We start from the raw sequence: 19004 nt of genomic DNA on the forward strand, positions 1-19004 counted from the left end.
GGGCTGTCAGTCTGAGAGCAGCCAGATCTCTCTGGGGCTGCCTAAAAGCAATGGAAACAACCCGGCAAGGAGACCTTGAATGGCTTCAGTTGCCGCTCCTAAATCCTGACCTTACAATAACAACTGCTCCTCTCCCAAGGGCCTTGGAAGTTGGAACCTCAAAAACTTATGAGGCAATGACATAATTTTGGATCTAGTCAACACGTGTTACATATTTTATGAGTAGAGAAAAGCCAAGGGGGCTTCTCACAGGACCCCTTTACTGATCCCCTTCTGACTTTTCTGTTAAAGGCTGAAGGTTCCTGGAACCCAGAGACCCCACTTACAGCCTTGGTTCAAGTCAAGCAACAAGCAGGACCCACCCGCCATTCTGGGGGTGTTGCGGTTACTGGTTAGGAAGGGGGAGTTGAGGCTTGGCTAATGTTTGACAGATGTGAGCTGCCTCTCACCCTGAAAGAGTAACAGTGAAGAGATAGCCAGAGAATTCTTCATTTAATTGGAAAGTTTATCTCTCCCAAGGAAAAACACATAGGAGGCCTTTCTACAGAAGCAAGTCCAACCTTACAAACTCCTTATGACCATTTAAGAAATTACTGTCCTAGTAAAGATGGTGGAGATAGGCTAACTTCTTTGGAGGTGATAACCTAGTGATAAACCAATGATGGGTCTCTGTTCGTTGAATTCAGTCCTCTACTCAATGCTACACACGTCCTCCCCTCCTGTTGTCCTAAAAGAAATCGACAAGTTTCTTCAGTCTGATCCAAAGAACTACTTGATATTGTTTGGAAATTGATCATGCTCAGAAAATACAGTTTCAGATTTCAGCAGAATCACCCCACCCCCTGTAAATATGTCTGAACATTGTTGACCTGGGCTTCAGCCAGAATAGTGAGGTACCAGTTACTCATGCATGGTTTAACCAAGTTGTCTTACTGAAACTCTGAGGTTTGCTGCCTGATGTATTTGCTTTGAAGCCCTGGAAACACAGACTTGACTGATGAGAAATGGAGGAAAGTCCACCCCTCTGCATTGTCCCATAGCTTTACTGAATTAATGCAGTTGGGAGAGGTAAACCTTACGTACATAATTCTTTCCGTTACACCAGACCACAAAAATGAAAATGAAGAGTAGGTAGGGTTTGTCTTTTGATGTAGAGGTAGTCCATTAGTTTTGTTAACTAAAGGGGAAAGGACATATACAGAGCAGTGCAATTATCTAACATCAGCACACCCTTCCCATCTTAGACTCCGCTCTTCTCTTTGTCTTCCAGTTGTTGCCAAGGAATTGGATATATAACTTTTAGGATGGAGCCATGGTTCTTAGCTCGGGAGTGACTCCTCAGAGCTGGAAGCCCAAAACAGTGCATCCCCAATTGGGGCAAAGGATATAAACATGCAGCTCATTCACTGCACAAGGTGACTGCCCCAGAGAAGTGGGCAGACATCCAGCCCAAGTTCATCTCATCAAGTCATACACTCTGGTGTTTGCTGCTTCTGCCTCTGCAGGAGATGCCTTTTACTAATTCACACAGAGATATTAGAATGGACTGGTTGCATTCTTGGCCATCAGGAAGAAACCTTGGTTTCCAAAGCAAAAAAAAGGCTGGGACTTCTGTCTTGTAGGAGTGGGTGATTTCAAGTTGAGACTGTCTCACTCAATGGAGGCAGCATATTTATGCAGCCTTTTATGTATTCGGGTTCCCCATTCCACTTCTTAATTACTGTCCTTGCTATAATCTCTTCTACTTTTGGCATAGTGTGACCTTTGCCACAACCAACTGAGCAGTAATTATCAGTCCAGACACTAGCAAGAAAGTGAGCAGAGGATCTAGGACAGACCTGCTAGGAAGAAGTAGGTCTTGCCTACCTTGCCAATGCTTGTCATTTGTGTTTATGGGGTTGGATGGTAGCTACACATCTTTCAAAAGTGTGCCCTGAATAGAACAGTAATGAGGGATGGGTTTCCCAGAGGCTTCTAAACCCAAAGAAAGTGTATTCTAGAGAAATGTAGGATCATAGATTCTTCATTCATTCATTCATTCTGTGGATATTCTTTGAACATCTAGGTGCTAGGTATTAGGTGAAATTTAGAGATATACAAAATGAAAAGAACCTGCTCTTGGGTTCTCAAAAATTTTTGAGGAGAATTATTTGTAAAGAGATAGTTATAATTCAAATGCTAGCCAGGAGACTTTTTGACTTCCTTAGACAGACTAGATTGGAACAGAAGAGCAAGGCATACACTGGACTCTGCTAGACCTAGAGGCAAAGGCTGTTACTTTGCCTCGGCATCCATGCCTGTAGGAACCAACACAGTGATTGGTTTTCCCAATTCCTGAAATCTGTCCACCTTAATCTCCATGGTGTCTTAGATCCACTGCTAGGCTAGGAGTTCAAGCTAAATGCACCTTGCTCTGCTAAATCAAATGCTATTTAGATGGTTCTGGGATTTATTCCATATCCATGCCCAAAGCATCCTTTCTAATTACAGAGGATACATGGCTAGGTCAAGCGAGTGTTTTTCAGATAGTACTGTGAAAATTTAGAATTCTCTAGATCTCTCATTTGCCTCCTCATTGGTTTCCATAAGCCAGTAGGTGGCACTGATACCTTGGCTTTGTACTTGATCTGCTCAGCTGGAATGGCCTTGACTGGCATTCAAAAAGGGCCACCTTAGATACAATCGTCACTTGAAATCACCCTGTCTCTGAGACCTCAAATAACCTCTCCAGAACACCCTTCTAATGACCCACTATGACTCTAGCTTACCTGCTTGATCACTCTTCCATTTATCTGTCCAGTAGCCCCTTGCATTTCTTACTGGGGCTAGGCCAAAACTTCCCAAGACCCAAGTTCTACTCACTCTTTCTCAGAAGGTGACCTCACTACCTCATTTGCTGATAAGATACTGAGATTCTCTAGGATCCTTTTTCTTGATGCCAAAATCCCTCTCTATATTTTCTGTGATTGTTCACTTGTATTTTTTTTTGTAATTTTATTTTTTTCAGTGTTCCAAGATTTATTGTTTATGCACCACACCCAGTGTTCCATGTAATACATGCCCTCCTTAATACCCACCACCAGGCTCACCCAGCCCTCCACCCTTCTCCCCTCCAAAACCCTCAGTTTGTTTCTCAGAGTCCACAGTCTTTCATGGTTCATCTCCCACTCTGATTTCCCCCAACTCACTTCTCCTCTCCATCTCTCATGTTATTCCTTATTCCACAAGTAAGTGAAACCATATGATAATTGACTCTCTCTGCTTGACTTTTTTCACTCAGCATAATCTTTTCCATTCCTGTCATGTTGACAGAAAGGTTGGGTATTCATCCTTTCTGATGGAGGTGTAATACTCCATTGTATATATGGACCATATCCTCTTTATCCGTTCGTCCATTGAAGGACATCTTGGCTCTTTCCACGGTTTGGTGACTGTGGCCACTGCTGCTATGAAATTGGGGTACAGGTGGCCCATCTTTTCACAACATCTGTATCTTTGGGGTAAATACCCAGTAGTGCAATTGCAGGGTCATTTGGTAGCTCTATTTTTAATTTCTTAAGGAATCTCCATACTGTTTTCCAAAGTGGCTGCACCAACTTGCATTCCCACCAGCAGTGTAAGAGGGTTCCCCTTTCTCCACATCCTCTCCAACACTTGTTGTTTCCTGTCTTGTTGATTTTGGCCATTCTGACTGGTGTAAGGTGATATCTCAGTGTGGTTTTGATTTGAATCTTCCTGATGGATAATGATGATGAACATTTTTTCCTATGTTTGCTAGCCAGTTTGTATGTCTTCTTTGGAGAAGTGTCTGTTCATGTCTTCTGCCCATTTTTTGACATGATCATCTGTTCTGTGTGTGTTGAGTTTGAGGAGTCCTTTATAGATCTTGTATATCAGCCTTTTGTCTGTTCACTTGTGTTTTCTCTCTGTGGAAGGTATGTTGCTCCTCGCCATTGTCAGCTGTCCATATAGTGTTCTGGACCTTTCTTGAGGATGCTTCTCCCCCAGTCTGTCTTCAATCATTTCTTCACATCTCCCATCATCCTCTGATCTACAAAAATTCTCCCTAACCTAAGAACTGCCCAAGCACTTTTCTTCTCAGATAACGGATTCTGAAGACATGTTTTCCCCTTCTACCATTTGGACACAAAATGAAAAAAACCCTCATAACCTTGAGGCTTACGTGAGTCAGCATAAGACAGTTAAGCTGTGTATTTCTCTCAAGCCTGCATGCCTCTTAACTTTAGAGCAAGTCCTGGCTTTGGAACAGATGAGAACAGAGGGACTTGTCCTGATTTCCATAATTATGTAGATGTCCAATTACTTACATAAACAACTGTCCCCAGCCCCAGCCCTTCCAGGCCCAAGTTTTCCACTGCACATTTGAAACCAAAAAAAGGCAGATTCCAAGGACATAGTGAAGTTGCTTTCTCTCTCTCTCTCTCTCTCTCTCTCTCTCTCTCTTTTGGGTTGCTGGAGCAGCAAATTCTTGTCATCTGTCTTCATTGCACAATGAAACTAAATGTTTATGACAGGCGTGATATACAAAATTCTTGGAAAAAATCACTTTTAGCACAGACTTCAAGGGCCAATATTTTGTTCTCCACTTCATCCTACAAGCTCTTCCTTCTGGTGTCTTCATCTATTATTCAGTCCAAATTATCTTTCTACTGTGATAAAAAAAAAAATCATTCCTTTCTCATCCCATCCTATAATAGTTCAAAGGACATGGAGGAAGTGATGTCTCATGGGGAAAGAGGTGATGTCCCAAAAACTGAAGACACAGTTTAAGAATTAATATTTGTCCATTGAAAAATTTCGAATAAGTGGCTTGCTGTGCTTGTTTCTCCTCCTGATAACATTGAACAACATGTTTGTGTTTGCAAATCTAAGTCCCAACATGATCATGACTCATTAGAATCATTATAATAATAATTTTTAGGCAGACATGACCCGGAGAACTTCCATTTCTCCTGCAGAAATGCTAGGCTTTCTTTTGCACTTTGTAATATCTTTTTTGGATTAGGGCCACATATGTTATAATATTTGGGCAAATACACATACACACACACACACACACACACACACACAAAAGAATAAACACAGAAGTAGATAATGATATTAGTGGAGAACAATTTTTTAGCAAGGGTGATTAATAAGAGAAAATAGGAAGAGTATCTGATGAGAAATCAGCCATGTGTGGTTTTGATCTGGTGATTTTGGTGAGCCGTCTTGGATACTGAATTACCTGTAGGCTTCTGTGTATGTGTTTTCTCACTCAGATGCCCGGAATCACAGTGTGTGACTTTCATGACTCTACAGTCACAGGCACTAATCAAGTAACACTATTTCTTTGCAAGGATGCCAATACCCAGTTTCCAACTTAAGATACTGCTGTGTGAAGACAGTTCTCATGAAAAGAAATCCATGCATTTATTACTTTTCACCAGCTATAATAAATACTCAGTAGTAATTTCACGTTCTATACTAATGAAATAATTCAGTTTTTAAAGCCTTGTTGAGTGTGACATTTTACAGCAAGTCTCAAAATATGAGGCCATAAAGTGAGACTGCAGAAGCTTTACTTATAAGTCTACACAATTATTCAGCCTTAAAAAGGAAGGAAATTCTGACATGTGCAACAACGTGGATGAATCTTGAAAATATTACGCTAAGTGACATAAACCTGTCCCAAAAGAACAAATGTTGAATGATTCTGTTTATATAAGTTGCATAGAGTAATCCGATTCAGAGGGACAGAAAATAGAATGGGGTTTGGAAGGGGCTAAGGGGAAGGGGAGAATGGAGTTGTTGCTTAATGGGTACATGGTTTCGGTTGGGGAAGATGGAAAAGTTCTGGAGACAGAGGAATGGTGGTGTTGGTTTCATTATGATGTCAGTGCAATTAATGACACAGAACTACACACTAATAAGGGTTAAAACAGTAAATTTTATCTCTTATGTATATTTCCCCTCCTCCCCAACACACACACATAAGTCTGCACACTGAGTTTGTTCCTTACGAGGTCAATACTTAATTTTAACCAAAAACCTCAGGATGGTCTGCCCTTTGGGGATGAGTCCAAAGAGCACCAACCACCTGGGGGAGCCAGTTTGTTGAACCAAATCTTGGGAGATGTCTTGTGATAATGATGATCAATGGATACATGGGTAAATCCATCAAAATGGAGACACGTCGTTGATGGAACACTGTTGTTTCTTTCTTGTTTTGTTTTTGTTTTTGTTTTTTTTTTTTTGTTTTCCCTTGGGGAAACAAATGCAGAATAAACATTAAGCAGCTAGAAGGAGAGATCTGTTTCCACAGCCCGGAGATGTCTGGGGGCCACCACTTTTCTATTTTGTCCTCTCAACTGTGACTTCTGCTTTCCCTCCCCCACAGGCTTTTCTGATGGACAGAAATTATCCTTCCTAGTCCCATTGCTTTTTTATTTTTCCTTTTATTCTTAGGTGCTGGTGTTCACCTGCATGGTTTTGCAGAGTTCTAAATGCTACTCTGGCCCCTACCATGGGTTGACACTCTTACAAAAAGGAATGGATCCTAAATTGTGGATCCAACACACTTGCAAATGTTTGGTTTCCTTTAGTCTGAGGAGCAAGGAATTAAGAGCTGATCCTTTTCATGTCCACCATAGTTTGGGCCCTGACCACAGTCGGACTGCTAAAAAAAAATGCAACCCAAGTGAAGTCTTGGCCCGCACACCTGACTACAGTGGTGATACAGTGCTCACACAGGCTCCCATCCATCGACAACTACCCTATTACGAGTACCATTCTATGGGATGTTTAATCCAGACAACAGCCCTTTTTTCAATGAGAAACTGGGGCTTGGAGAGATGCCATATCTTGTGTAGATTAATGCAGCGAGGTAAGGGACAGAGTTGGGCTGTGACCCAGGTGGGTCTGAGCCTGAGGCCATGCCCTCTCTGCAGTGTTTTCCTGGTACAGATTCATTTCCCTTTTTGGTTTTCCAAGTAGGTTTTTCTATTTATAAAAAGAAAGAACTTGAGCACAAACCTCATCTAAACCACTTGGTGAGGTAAGGATATCAAAAAGGAATTCACTGTGGGACCAAAAAAAAAAAAAAAAAAAAGAGGAATTCACTGTGAAAACAAATGAACTTAGAGCAGCCACAGTGCACAAAGCAGGTTTACTCAATGATTGAATATGCCCTCCGAATTTATTTCCTCTGATAAAATGGTCACTATTTATTAAGAGGCAATTCTATTTATTGGATTGAGATTTTACAAGCAGTTTTTTCTGTCCACTAGGTTTGAAGCTCCTATGAGGAAACCAAAAGATGGTTTTTTTTGGAGTGGGTAAAATAGTTTGTGGGAGCTCTGCACAGGGATTTTCTGTACTGCTTAACTGCTGTCCAAAAACAAAATAAACTGTCTCCTCAGAAATAGCTTATAACCAGAATTATAGCAACCTCTCTCAGGTCCTGCAATTGATATGAAAATCTAGTATAGATGGATTGGTTCCTGTAGATCTGTTCCTCCACTAAGAGAATTTTGCATTGCCTCTATGTTTATGGAAAGTCCATGCAAATCCTAGCTTAAGGATGACAAAATTAAAACACTGAACAGTTGGTTGCAAAACCAGACGAGAGGGACAAATGGCGGGAGTGTGATTATTAGCTGCAATTAAACGAAATAAAGCCCATCATCCAGTCTGTAGAATCATGAGTACTTCCCCGTGAGCATGGTATGGTAGACAGAGTCCATTTATACCCATCTGAGGTGTGTAAATGTCTTGCCAGTCTTTATTTGATGGGCTGTCTTCGTTATTCCTGCAAGTGAGCCTAGAATTTCTGTAGGTTCTCTAGTGCACTCAATCCCCCTACACCTTGGGTGTGATGTTATCCCCCAATGCTCCTGCCATTTGTGGCTGCTGCGGGACCACTCTCCTGGGGGAAACTGTACAGTATCTGATGCATTCACACAGTGAGAGGATTGGGGGGTTCAATACACAGTGACAGAAGTAGGTGACCATCCTTTGAAAGAAAAACTCGTTTACTTTCTGGAAAACATTGCTAATAACCTGAGGGAGGTCACCCTCGGGTGAGAGGCACTGAAGCACACTAACTGAGAAAGCAAATGACTTGGAAGATCAGGCCATAGGCAGAGCTCTTGTGTGCACCCCCGTGAGCACTGTGCTGTGGAGCCCGAAGCGCTGTCTCACATCCTCCTCTAGAACTGATGAAGGGTGGCAGGTGACTATAGGACCCTTGGGCATTCCAGACATGCTTGAACTAAACAAGGGTCCCAGCATGCAGATCAGATCGCTTAAAGCCCAAAGGCCTTCCCAAGGAGCTTAAAACCTTCAAAATGTTCCCTGTGGTGGAGGGAATCCTGAAACACAGGCATAAGGATGGGACTTGTTACCACCCGCTTTCACTTCTATGATGACCAAAAGAGCCTCCCTAGCCCTCATTTATTACTTGCTCTTAAACCTTTCAAAGTAGCTGCTGTCCCTTCCCCTCTGCCAGGACCCCAGGGGAGGGAACATCCTCAAATTACCGTTCTGCTCTACCACTGTAGCTGCACGCTGCTGGAAGAGCTGGCTTCGTGTTTCTTCTCCCACACTCCCTTAGTCTTTCCTCACAGCCAGCCTTCAGGTCTAAAACATTGCAGCCTAAACGCTAATTAAGAGAAAAGAGAAGCTCCTGGAAAGACAGGGAATTTGCATTCTGAGACCTAGGGCTCCCTCTGCCCTTAGCTGGTAATTGACTGTAGCTGGTAATTGACATTCAGTGTTTTATTGGGTCATCATGAACAGGCAGTGGAAGCTGCCTTCTAGGAGCTCTGTTGGTTTGCCTAGTGACAGGTCTGAATGAGCAGGGCACCCAGAACCCCTCAGCCCCTTAGTGATTGAGCAAGCATTTGATTATTCGGGATGCCATATGTTTTATTGAGAGTAACCAAACTGTGCTTTTTTAAAAAGCCCAAGTGTGGACATAAAAAAAGGAAACAAAGTTTTCAGGTGCCCACTGGGTACCAGCATTGTAGGAAGCACTGGGCTGGGAAAATACACACATTTTGGAATCATCCGCACTCCGAGTTTGATTTGGGCTTCCTCCTCCAGCTGTCTGATGTTAATGAAGTCACAGAGTTCCCTGACATTCTTCTTCCTGTACCATGGATCCTGTCTTAGAGAATGTGGTGAGGATCAAGTGAGAAAATGGACCTGAGCACCTAGCACAGTGGGTTTCAGAGTATTAGTGATAATTATCAGGTATTCGATGGTCTCTCATGAGCCTCCAATAATAAGGGGGTGGGAGGTGCTGTCCACTCCCTTTGGACCAAATAAGGAACATAGGCATCACAATGTTCTCTCTCGGAACATCGTTCAAACCCTGGTCTGCTTGGATCCCAAATTGTGCCTTACCTCACCCCCCTGCAGGGACTGGAAAACTCTACTGGCTGTCTTTGGTGATAGCAACGGGGGCAACCACTGTTATTGCCCCTGTGGATGGAGAGCCACGACCTTTCAACGCAGCTCAGCTGCAAGTTACCACCCACGCAAGCTCGTCTTTATAAGCAGCCCTTCCGCACTAGCACTAGCGTTTCCTGCCCTCTGGAGCCTCGGCAGCGCCCTTTCCAGGCTGCTGAGTGTACGACTCTGTCAGAGACGTAGGTGAGCCTCTGTGAGCTGGGGACACAGGGGGGCTTCCTTCCTCCTGGCGGAGTTACGCCGAGTCAAGTGCAGGACATGGGGTTCTTGGCCCCGCTGTGGAGCTGGTACCATGCTTGGACTGACTACCTGCTTCTCCTTTAGGTGAGTGTCCCAGGATGGACCGTGCTTCCTCACTTGGGTGGGAGGGGGGCATTGGGACAAGCTGCAGTTTTCTCCCCTCAGTGAGAGGGGAGCACATAAGCAGGTGAAAATGAAAACGGGCAGTGTTGTTTGGTTGTGTGTGTTCTGTGAGCGGGGAGGGGGTGGGTGAAGGAGCCGAGAGGCAGGAGATCCCAAATCCCCAGGTGTAGGAGACCGAGTCCCAGGTGCTTCCTGCCTAGCGACCTCCTTCTACATGGTTTGCATCCCATTAGAACTTTAGGTTCTGTCCGGAGCATGGAATCTGGGACTGAAACCTCCCTGGGCCCTATCATTGAATGCTGCCTCTCCACCCCATAAAGATTCCTCTCACCACCACCTCCCTCCCACGTGCTTAGATGACTGTGGGTCCTGCTCTGCCTGCCTTGGGGAGAAACATGACACAGGTGAAGTGCATGTACCTGGAACCAGCTGTCCTAGATGTAAATCTTTAGGGCTTCCTCGTGCTAGTCCTGTAAGCTTGCAAAGCAATCTAATCTCCGTCCACTCAACTGGAAATAATTACAGCTGTGTCATAAAATTGTCCAAAGGTTTAAATTAGCTAATATGTAAAAAAAGTGCTTTGAAAGCTACCAGCCCCACAGTAAGTGCTCAGGAAAAGTTAGCTGTTGCAACTCCTCTGAGCACAACCAGGTCCCTTAGTATCAGCAGCACAAGAGAATTTAAAAACAAACAAACAAACAAACAAACCTTGAGAGACCACCAAGACTCAACTCCCTTCTTACTGTATGGGTGGTTTTGAAAAATTTATTTATCTTTTCTCCAGCTTTATAAAGCAAGTTCAGCCACCCCAAACTTCATAGCTCCCTGTTCTTTACCTGCCTAAGAGCAGGTGATAATGTCCTGCCTTCTACTCTGATTGGCTTAGAACTGCATGATAAATATAAAAATATCTCGAAAAGATTTTCTTCCTCTCCCACGGTTCAGGGGTCACTTAGAAGAATGGACTCCAATTGGATCGACCATTTTGTTAACTTTTAACAACTCAACAGGTGTGGTCCTGTACGATTAGGACCAAAGTGCAGTCTGTTCTAGCCAAGAAAATGGCAACGCTCTGTCCTTCCATTCTCCACCCCAAGTCCACAGTTCTAGAACTATTAGCTTGGTAAAAAAAAAAAAAAAAAAAAATTGTGGTACCCCAAACCGATATTTGACAGAAAAGGCAGGTCCGCTATTCCTCTGCCCAGGATTATCCCTCCTTGCCTTTTGGTGACATTGCTTAGGAAGAACATAAAATTGTGACTTTAACTGGTCTTTACTCTGCTTTTAACACAGTGGTCAGGAATCGGTTATGAATTAAATTTGCACAACTTCAACATAAACTCGAGAGACGTCTCTTAGGCATTATTATTATTTTTAAAAAATTTTACTTGTTTATTTGACAAGTAGGCAGAGAGGCAGGCAGAGAGAGAGAGAGAGAGAGAGAGAGAGAAGCAGGCTCCCTGCTGAGCAGAGAGCCCGATGTGGGGCTTGATCCCAAGACTCTGAGATCATGACCTGAGCCGAAGGCAGAGGCTTAACCCACTGAGCCACTCAGGCACCCCAAGCATTATTAATATGAGACAGTACTGACCCTATCAGAAAATTCCAGAATATTAGGACTCCATGTGCTCTTTTCTTACTTTGTGCCTTAATGCCTTGCTATCTCCTCTAGGTGCCCAGTGTGCATTTCTGCACCCGGTCATGCCACAGAGAGCCTGGTTCTGCAGTGAATTAAGCCCTGCATCCCTCCACCATTTAGACCCGAGAACTTGCCTTCTCCACCTACTCAGGCAGAAGTCCTATAGAGAAGAGAGGAGGACCCCGCAAAAACCCTTGCATTCCGCCAGAGACCAACAGCTCGAGGAAGTCTATAGGAGCCTCCAGAACATTTCAGCTCCCCTGGGAAAAGAGCCAGATTGGCTGGAAGGCAGACACCTCAGTATTTAAGGTAAGTTCGAAATCTTGCCCCTTTGGCCTAACCTCCACTCTCTCTCGCCTGGCTCACCCTGAGCAGACTTTTGGCATCTCCCCAACGGACCATAGCACCTTCCTGCTCTGGTTACGTTGCTGTCTAGGGGTTGGGGGCTCTTCAACACTTGTAGGGAACAGGTAGTCAAGGCAGAGATCTGGCCCCCTTTTTAGGGCCTTAGGGCCCAGCCCTTGGCTCAGGTCCGCAGCTGCCAGGCAGCAAGGCAGGGTTCAGTGTCCAGAGCTCAGAAGTCTGAGACTCCCTGGCAACCCAGCTCCCATGATCTGTGCAGGCAGAACTGGTGAGTCAGGCTCTCCTCCCCTTCCCAAACTCCCCGCAGGGGCTGTCTGACCTGCTTTGACTCCTTTTTGCTTTCAACGTTGTTCCTGATACTCATCTTAACCTGATTTTACACGGTGTGATGTGCCTGGGGCCCCAAACCTTTCCCAGAGATGGCTGATTCCTCTCTCCTGTTGCAGAGATGGGCAGGGATGGGCTGCGGAAGAGCTGCCTGTGGGCTCAGGAGAGCTTGAATGGTCTTTTGCTTATGCAATCTTTCAGCGTGATGAGGTTGTAATTTTCTAAAGATGAATTTGTGAGAGGCCCACATTTTCTATGGGATGAAAACAAGCGCTTTCTACGGTAGCGTGAATGATGGAAAGATACAGTTGCCAAGAAGATCTCCTTGTGGTGCTGGGTGATTAGAAGCCCAGGCCTTGAGTCAGAGATAAGGGAATCTTCTTTGGGAAAGCTAGGTGGTTTCTTGGTGCTTCCACATTTTTAAAAAATAATTTATTTATTCATGAGAGACAGAAAAAGAGGCAGAAGGAGAGGCAGGCTCCCCGTGAAACAGGGAGCCTTATGTGGGATTCAATTCCAGAACCCTGGGATCATGACCTGAGCCAAAGGCAGTGGTTTAACCCACTGAGCCACCGAGGTGCCCTTGGTGTTTCCATGTTTCCAGAGCAGCTTCGAGTGATGAGAACTGTTCTCATAAGGATGAGAAGACTGAGTTTCAGAAAATTAGCTCATCGGCCCAAGGTCACTGAATCGGTGCTAATCAGAATAGTGCCTCCCATATGCTGTGAATTGTCCTGAATGCTTTACACAGATGCCCTCTCTTCTTACAATAATAACCCCATGGGCTGCATTGTGGATCACCGTGGGCCTCATTTTTCTGTTTTAAAAGTTGAGGCAACGAGTTACTAGATGAATGATTATTCTTGTGGCAGAGCTGGGACCTAACCTCTCAAGGTCACACTCTACCCGTCTAACTGGGGTTTTGCTCCACTCCTTCTCCCCAGAAAGTGGTGGCGATGGGGTTTCATTCCAGGTCTGTCTGACTTCAGGTGTCGTGTATACTTTCCACTATGCTGGAAATCCAAATAATTGGGGTGTGTGTGTGTGTCTGAGTGACTACAGGATAAGTTCAGAATAGGCCGTCCTAGACCTCTCCCTCATGCAACCCGTAACTTGCTTGCTTATTATTTTCTGGAAGCTGTGTCAGAAGAGCTCCGCGTGTACGCTTCATGAGACCGACAGATTCGGCTCACATATCGAGGAACATAAGCTGATGTAGAATCAAGTGTTCAAAATCTAATGGTTGCACAGAGCAGCTGGTTCTGATTGCAGTCTTCCCAGAGGATGCAGCCATTTCTTGTTCATTTGGGGGTCCCCATGGCTTTGCTACATGAGTAGAAAATTGTTCTTAGACTTGATTTGTGTTTAGGGGGGCAAAATTCATTAAAATTCTCTGTACTGAAACAAAATTGACTTGGGCCTGAAAAAAAGTGGATATGGTTAGGTGGACAAGGGGAAAGTAGAAAATATTTTAGGAGAGTAGAACAAAGGATTGGAGGTGGAAATAAGCATGAGGTCTCTGACCCAGGCCAGGGATTGTATTGACAAGCAGAAATAGGGTTTGAGCAAATGGAAAATGAGTTTGGATGGAGGATGGAGATAGGCCATGGAACATCAGACAAAGATGCGTCAAGTGGGTGTGGCTGGCCGAAGAGAGTCATTGGCCATGTTAGAAAAGAGTCAGTGATGGGAACCCATTTGGTGGAAGATCACCCTGGTGAAGTGAAGTTGGATGAATGGGAAGGGACAGCTGGGAATTCAGCGAGGAGATGGCTTCAGTAGGCCAGAGTGAGGGGATGGGGCTAGAGTAACCAAAATGGTCACGACACGGTGGTTCCCACAGAACATAGTCCCAGGATCTGAGGGAGGGCTGGGCTTTGGAGCACATCTGCTCTAGCAGCCTCCTTTCCCTCCCTCCCGGGGATCAGGCTTAATCGTCCTCATAACATTCCAGTCTAGTGATTTCCCAGTGTTTGGGCGAAAATGGAGAGGCATGGAGAACTCACTACTGCTTCTTCCGCTCTTGGAGAACTGCATCAGAAACGTCTCTGTATAAGGCCAAAACTGTCCTTCTAGGGAATTTCATACATTGGTCATTTCAAAAGAAAGTAACAGATGCTCTAAGTGAAAAGCACGATATTTGTGGGAATAGTAGAACAAGTCAGAAACCGAGTCCAAGGCTCAACCAGGATGGGTTTGAGCAAGTCAGGTAAACGGAGTCCTACATCTGCAACAGTGGTGACAGTCCATGTCCTCTTTTGTACTCTGTTTGGATGGTCAATATGGCTTGTGGCAGTGTTTTAGAATCTTCAAAGTGCCTCCTCAAAGAAAGGGACATAAGGCTTTTAATGTTCCATGGAAATGTAGGGAGTACAGTTGAGGGCAGAGAAAGCGGGATCCAAATTCCAGCTCTGCCACTTTCCGGCACTGTGATTGGGGTTCCTGTTCGGACCCGCATTTCCACAGCTGCAAAATGGCACAAATACAGTCCTGTCTCGGGAAGGTGTGACAACCGAATCTGATCAGACATGTGCAAGCATGTAGCACAGGGTCTCCCTGACCTATAATAAATGATGAATCAATACTATTACTTATTATTGATTACATGATGACTGCATATAGGAGATGAGTGAAAGAAGTGGAGTGCAGTCCGTGGCCTTGAACTTGAGTGACTAACGAGACGATGGTAGTATTGATGGTCTGAGAATGGGCGGAAGCTGATTGTGACGATCTGGCAGATGTTCTGAAACTGCAACTTCTGGCATGGTTCTTATGTTTATACACATGCCACAGGCACTCTTTTGACAGTGGCTGTTTTTTGGGCCCGCTCCATATCGAGCGGCTGGGCTCCCTCTCTGACACCCGTGTAATGAGAGTTGATGGACTCAAACATAGTGCAGTCTACGGCCATACCACCCAGAACGCGCCCGATCTCGTCAAACATAGTGCAGGCGTTCACAGCCCATTCCGCCTACGGCCATGCCATAAACCGGCGGGAGCTTGTCGCATTGTTACCAGATAAAGTGTCCTGTTGAGATGCCAAAAGGGTGAAAGAAATGTCATCACCCATGCATTCCTATGGAGGGGCCATCCCATTCATGGCCAGGACGACTGTTTTGCAGAAAAGTCATGCATCTATAGACACTCAGACAGAAAACCCATGCAGAAGGAAGGTAAATTGTCACAAGGGGCATATATCCCAGTGGTTTCAGCTGCTTATTTGGATTTTGTGATCTTACTAAAAGGTGGTTTTTCAGTTGGTAACCAAGTCTTTCATAAAGGATCAGGGTAAAGGTGCATGCTAGTGGGGGCAGTGCTTTCCCCTTCCAGGGGGAGTGTCTTCTACCAACCAGACTAAGTGCTAGTGAGGTAAGGGCTTGAGTTTGATAACTTCTAGTGTTCAGGAGCAAGAGCAAGGTTTGGAAAGTCCTTGAAAGTTTCTTCAGACAAGCAGATCTCCACCTAGGAGGTCCCCTTTCCCCAATGAAGAAGCCAATCATAGCGTTTATACAACTTACCCCAAATCACACAATTTGTCTTATTCTTTCTTCCTATCCAACTATCCTGAGGTGGGGGGGGGGGGACCATCATTGTGAGACGATGCAAAAAATAATGGCAAAGCTATACCCAGACACCATCGATGATGCCATTTCTAGGTGGGGAAAGGACTTGCTATTAGAAGGATATTGTAGTAATATTCAATGAACTCTTCTCCCATGGTAAATGCCTAGTTCTCTATTCCAAAACGTCTTCTGCTTCCCTGTGTCCGAATTATCTTCCATAAAGTGGAAATACCTGACCAGCTCTTCACAGTCCAGCTCCGTCTCCTGAGTTCAATAATTCTGTATCCATGGCCCACCAGCCTCTGTACATGTCTACTTTGCAGGTATCTCTAACTCCACATGCCCCACAAGACGAAGCATCTTACTCGGGTACCCGTATCCCTACTCCGGTACCCGTATCTCTACTCTACTCCCCATCTCAGGGAGCGTTTCCAACCATCTACTCAGGAGAGCGGGTGTAGGGAACTTCTCTGCTCCAAACTTCCCTACATCAAATCTCACAATTTCTGTCCACTCTGTCTTATGAACGTCTTGAGTTCTGTCCTCTCTTCCCTGTGTCCAGCACCACTGCGTGAATCCTATCTCAAGTGGGGGATTTCTCTTCCATGTTGGTCTCCTGGGCTTGTTATCTGCTCTACCCACCTCACCCCTATTCTGTAACCAGAATGATTTTTCACCAATTCAAACTTAATACGAGTCTCCCACCTAAGATTTTCCAGTGCTGCTCCCTCAGTACAGAATAAAGCCCCAAAGAACGAGTGTCTTCAAATTTTGGCTCTTGCTTCAGTTTCTAGCCTCTCCCCTGCTGCTCTCATTTAAAAAAAAAAAAAAAAAAAAAAAAAGATTTTATTTACTAGAGAGCGTGAACGCAAGAGCATGAGAAAGGGAGAGGGAGAAACAGACTCTGTGTCAAGTGGGGAGCCTGATGTGGGGCTTGAGCCCAGGACCCTGTGATTGTGACCGGAGCTGAAGGCAGATGCCCAACCAACTGAGCCACCCAGGCCTCCTGCTTTTCCCCTTGTAAGCTGCAGCAGACTCTTTTGGTGCCCAACATACAGGGCTCTACCATGTTAGTGTGCAGAAACCAGCTTCCGGGAAGAGCACCTGCTTGTAAGAGTGTGAGACCTTCTCCAGTGCCCCAGAAGCCTGCTCTGATGAGTCCACATGGCCCGCCAGAAGAACCAGGTTGCTGATGCCTAGAAGTTTTTCTGGTGATGGGGATTTGGTGATTGGAGTCCACAGCTCCATTGCCCCTCCAGTGAGATAACGGAGGCCTGTGTTCCATACCATTTTCCAGAGTTTACCTTGAGAACTGAGTTCTTGTCACCCCCGTGGTAGCTGGCTTGACAACACAACTTTCATCGGCTATTGTTTCTTTCTGCTCTTTCTCACTCTACCCTTGGCATGTTTTTTTTTTTTTTTTAATATTTTATTTATTCATTTGACAGAGATCACAAGTAGGCAGAGAGGCAGGCAGTGAGAGAGGGAAGTAGGCTCCCCGCTGAGCAGAGAGCCCGATGTGGGGCTTGATCCCAGGACCCTGAGATCATGACCTGAGCTGAAGGCAGAGGCTTAACCCACTAAGCCATCAAGGCGCCCCCAAAGACCACTTTTGAGGGAAGAGGTGTGAATGTCAGTGGGTGGTAGACACCCCTACCCTTGGCATTTTTGTTCACCTCCCAAATAAACCTCTGTACTTGAGTCTTTGTCTCAAGTATGACTGGGGGATAACTGAGGCATATCTCTAGGCTCCGGCATTCCCACGGAACTTCTAATTCTCCGCACCCATCATGTACATTCCCACTTAGAATATCCCTTTTGTTTGTTTCTAATTCCTTCTCTGTTCTCCCAGAAAACTTCTACTCCTTTAAAACCCAAAGCTGCCTCCACTATGAGCTTTCTCTGAATCTTTTGTTCCATGCTATTACACAGCTGAATTTTTTTTCCTGTGCTCTCGTGCTTTATACATATTTGTAATTTATTCTACATATCAACTGATATTTCTGCCCACATGTGTCTCCTCCTTGGAGCTAGGTGTTCTCTGAGATCAAGAATAATTTCCCACGATCTGGACCACTAGTTGCCATGTGAAAAAGTGATTACAGCATTTTGGTGCATTAATAGATGGATACGTTTGGAGTTGGGAATGCAAACGAGTTATCTGGTAGCAGATAGCTCCATGGGAATATATTCGTGAACATTCAATATGGTTATGTATTTATTTTTAAAAGATTTATAGAGACAGTGTGAGTGGGAGGAGGGGCAGAGGAAGGAGAAATGCCCAAGCAGATACCCTGCTATGGGGGGAGCCTGGCACAGGGCTGGATCCCAGGGCTCTGAGATCATGACCTGAGTCGAAATCCGGAGTCGGCTGCCCAACCCAGTGAGCCACCCAGGTGTCCTACAGTCAACATGGTTCTTGAGCGCCTACCACACACCAGGCACTATTCCATATATTTGAGATACGATACTGGGCAAAACACAGGTTTCCTTTCTGGTGGAGCTGACATTACAGCACAGGAGATAGTGCATGATAAATGCAATAAACTGGCACACTTTGCATAGTTAGTGTGGTTAGAAGCTAATATAAGCCATGGGGGAAGGGGGCGGAAGAGAACAAGCAAATGAAGGTGCCGGCAAGGAGTGGGAATCGGAATGCAGGTTGTAAGTAGTTGAGTGTAATAGGATCTAGAACCCACAGCAGTAGAACGCCGGAAGAGTGTGATTAGGCTGGAGTCGTTCTGAAGGTTAGTTGACAAGGTTAATGACCAACATGCAGTACAGTGATCTTGCCTCCAGTAGGATAGACATTGGTGCTTCAAGTACACAAGCCAGGCTTGTAATATCTATCCAGGCTTGTAATATCCTTAGTTAAAAATGACTGCTTTCCTAGACATGTGCTCCCCAGGCAGATTGCCTGCTGTGAATCCAATTTTTAATGCAAAATGTCTTTGCAGCACAGAAGTGCCCAGCCAGTTTATTAAAGTTTGTGGAGAAAAGGCTACCAGTAGACAAAAGCATGTTAGTGAGGGGTGCTAGGCTTGAGATCCGGTGGAGGGGTGAAGGAGACTGGGGCTTCTGCATGGAGGAAAGCAGACATTCTCCGCTCAATTCACATCTCCTTTATCAGCAAAACCATTCGGTTTGAAAGGAACAACATTGCATGGGCGATCACAGTGGTTGCGCTGTGCCTAATGTACTAATAATACAATGAATTTATCTTTTGAACTTTCTCCAAAAGAATCACAGAGTAGGGGGTTAAATGGGATCCAGGG

General features: G+C 44.9%; 1 protein-coding gene and 1 long non-coding RNA gene across 3 annotated transcripts in view; one reads left to right on the forward strand and one right to left on the reverse strand.

Annotated features, from left to right (window-relative positions):
* Window positions 1-19004, reverse strand: part of PCSK5 (proprotein convertase subtilisin/kexin type 5) — a 447741-nt gene that overhangs the window by 104831 nt on the left and 323906 nt on the right. The gene's annotated exons all lie outside the window — the stretch shown is intronic.
* LOC132024800 (uncharacterized) overlaps window positions 9599-19004 on the forward strand; it is a 59813-nt gene continuing 50407 nt past the window's right edge. Inside the window, exons 1-2 of the long non-coding RNA XR_009406311.1 lie at window positions 9599-9798; window positions 11510-11785. This is a non-coding gene — a long non-coding RNA (uncharacterized LOC132024800). The remainder of the gene's footprint in view (window positions 9799-11509; window positions 11786-19004) is intronic.

This window comes from Mustela nigripes, chromosome 9 (assembly GCF_022355385.1).
Source record: "Mustela nigripes isolate SB6536 chromosome 9, MUSNIG.SB6536, whole genome shotgun sequence".
NCBI classification, from domain to species: domain Eukaryota; kingdom Metazoa; phylum Chordata; class Mammalia; order Carnivora; family Mustelidae; genus Mustela; species Mustela nigripes.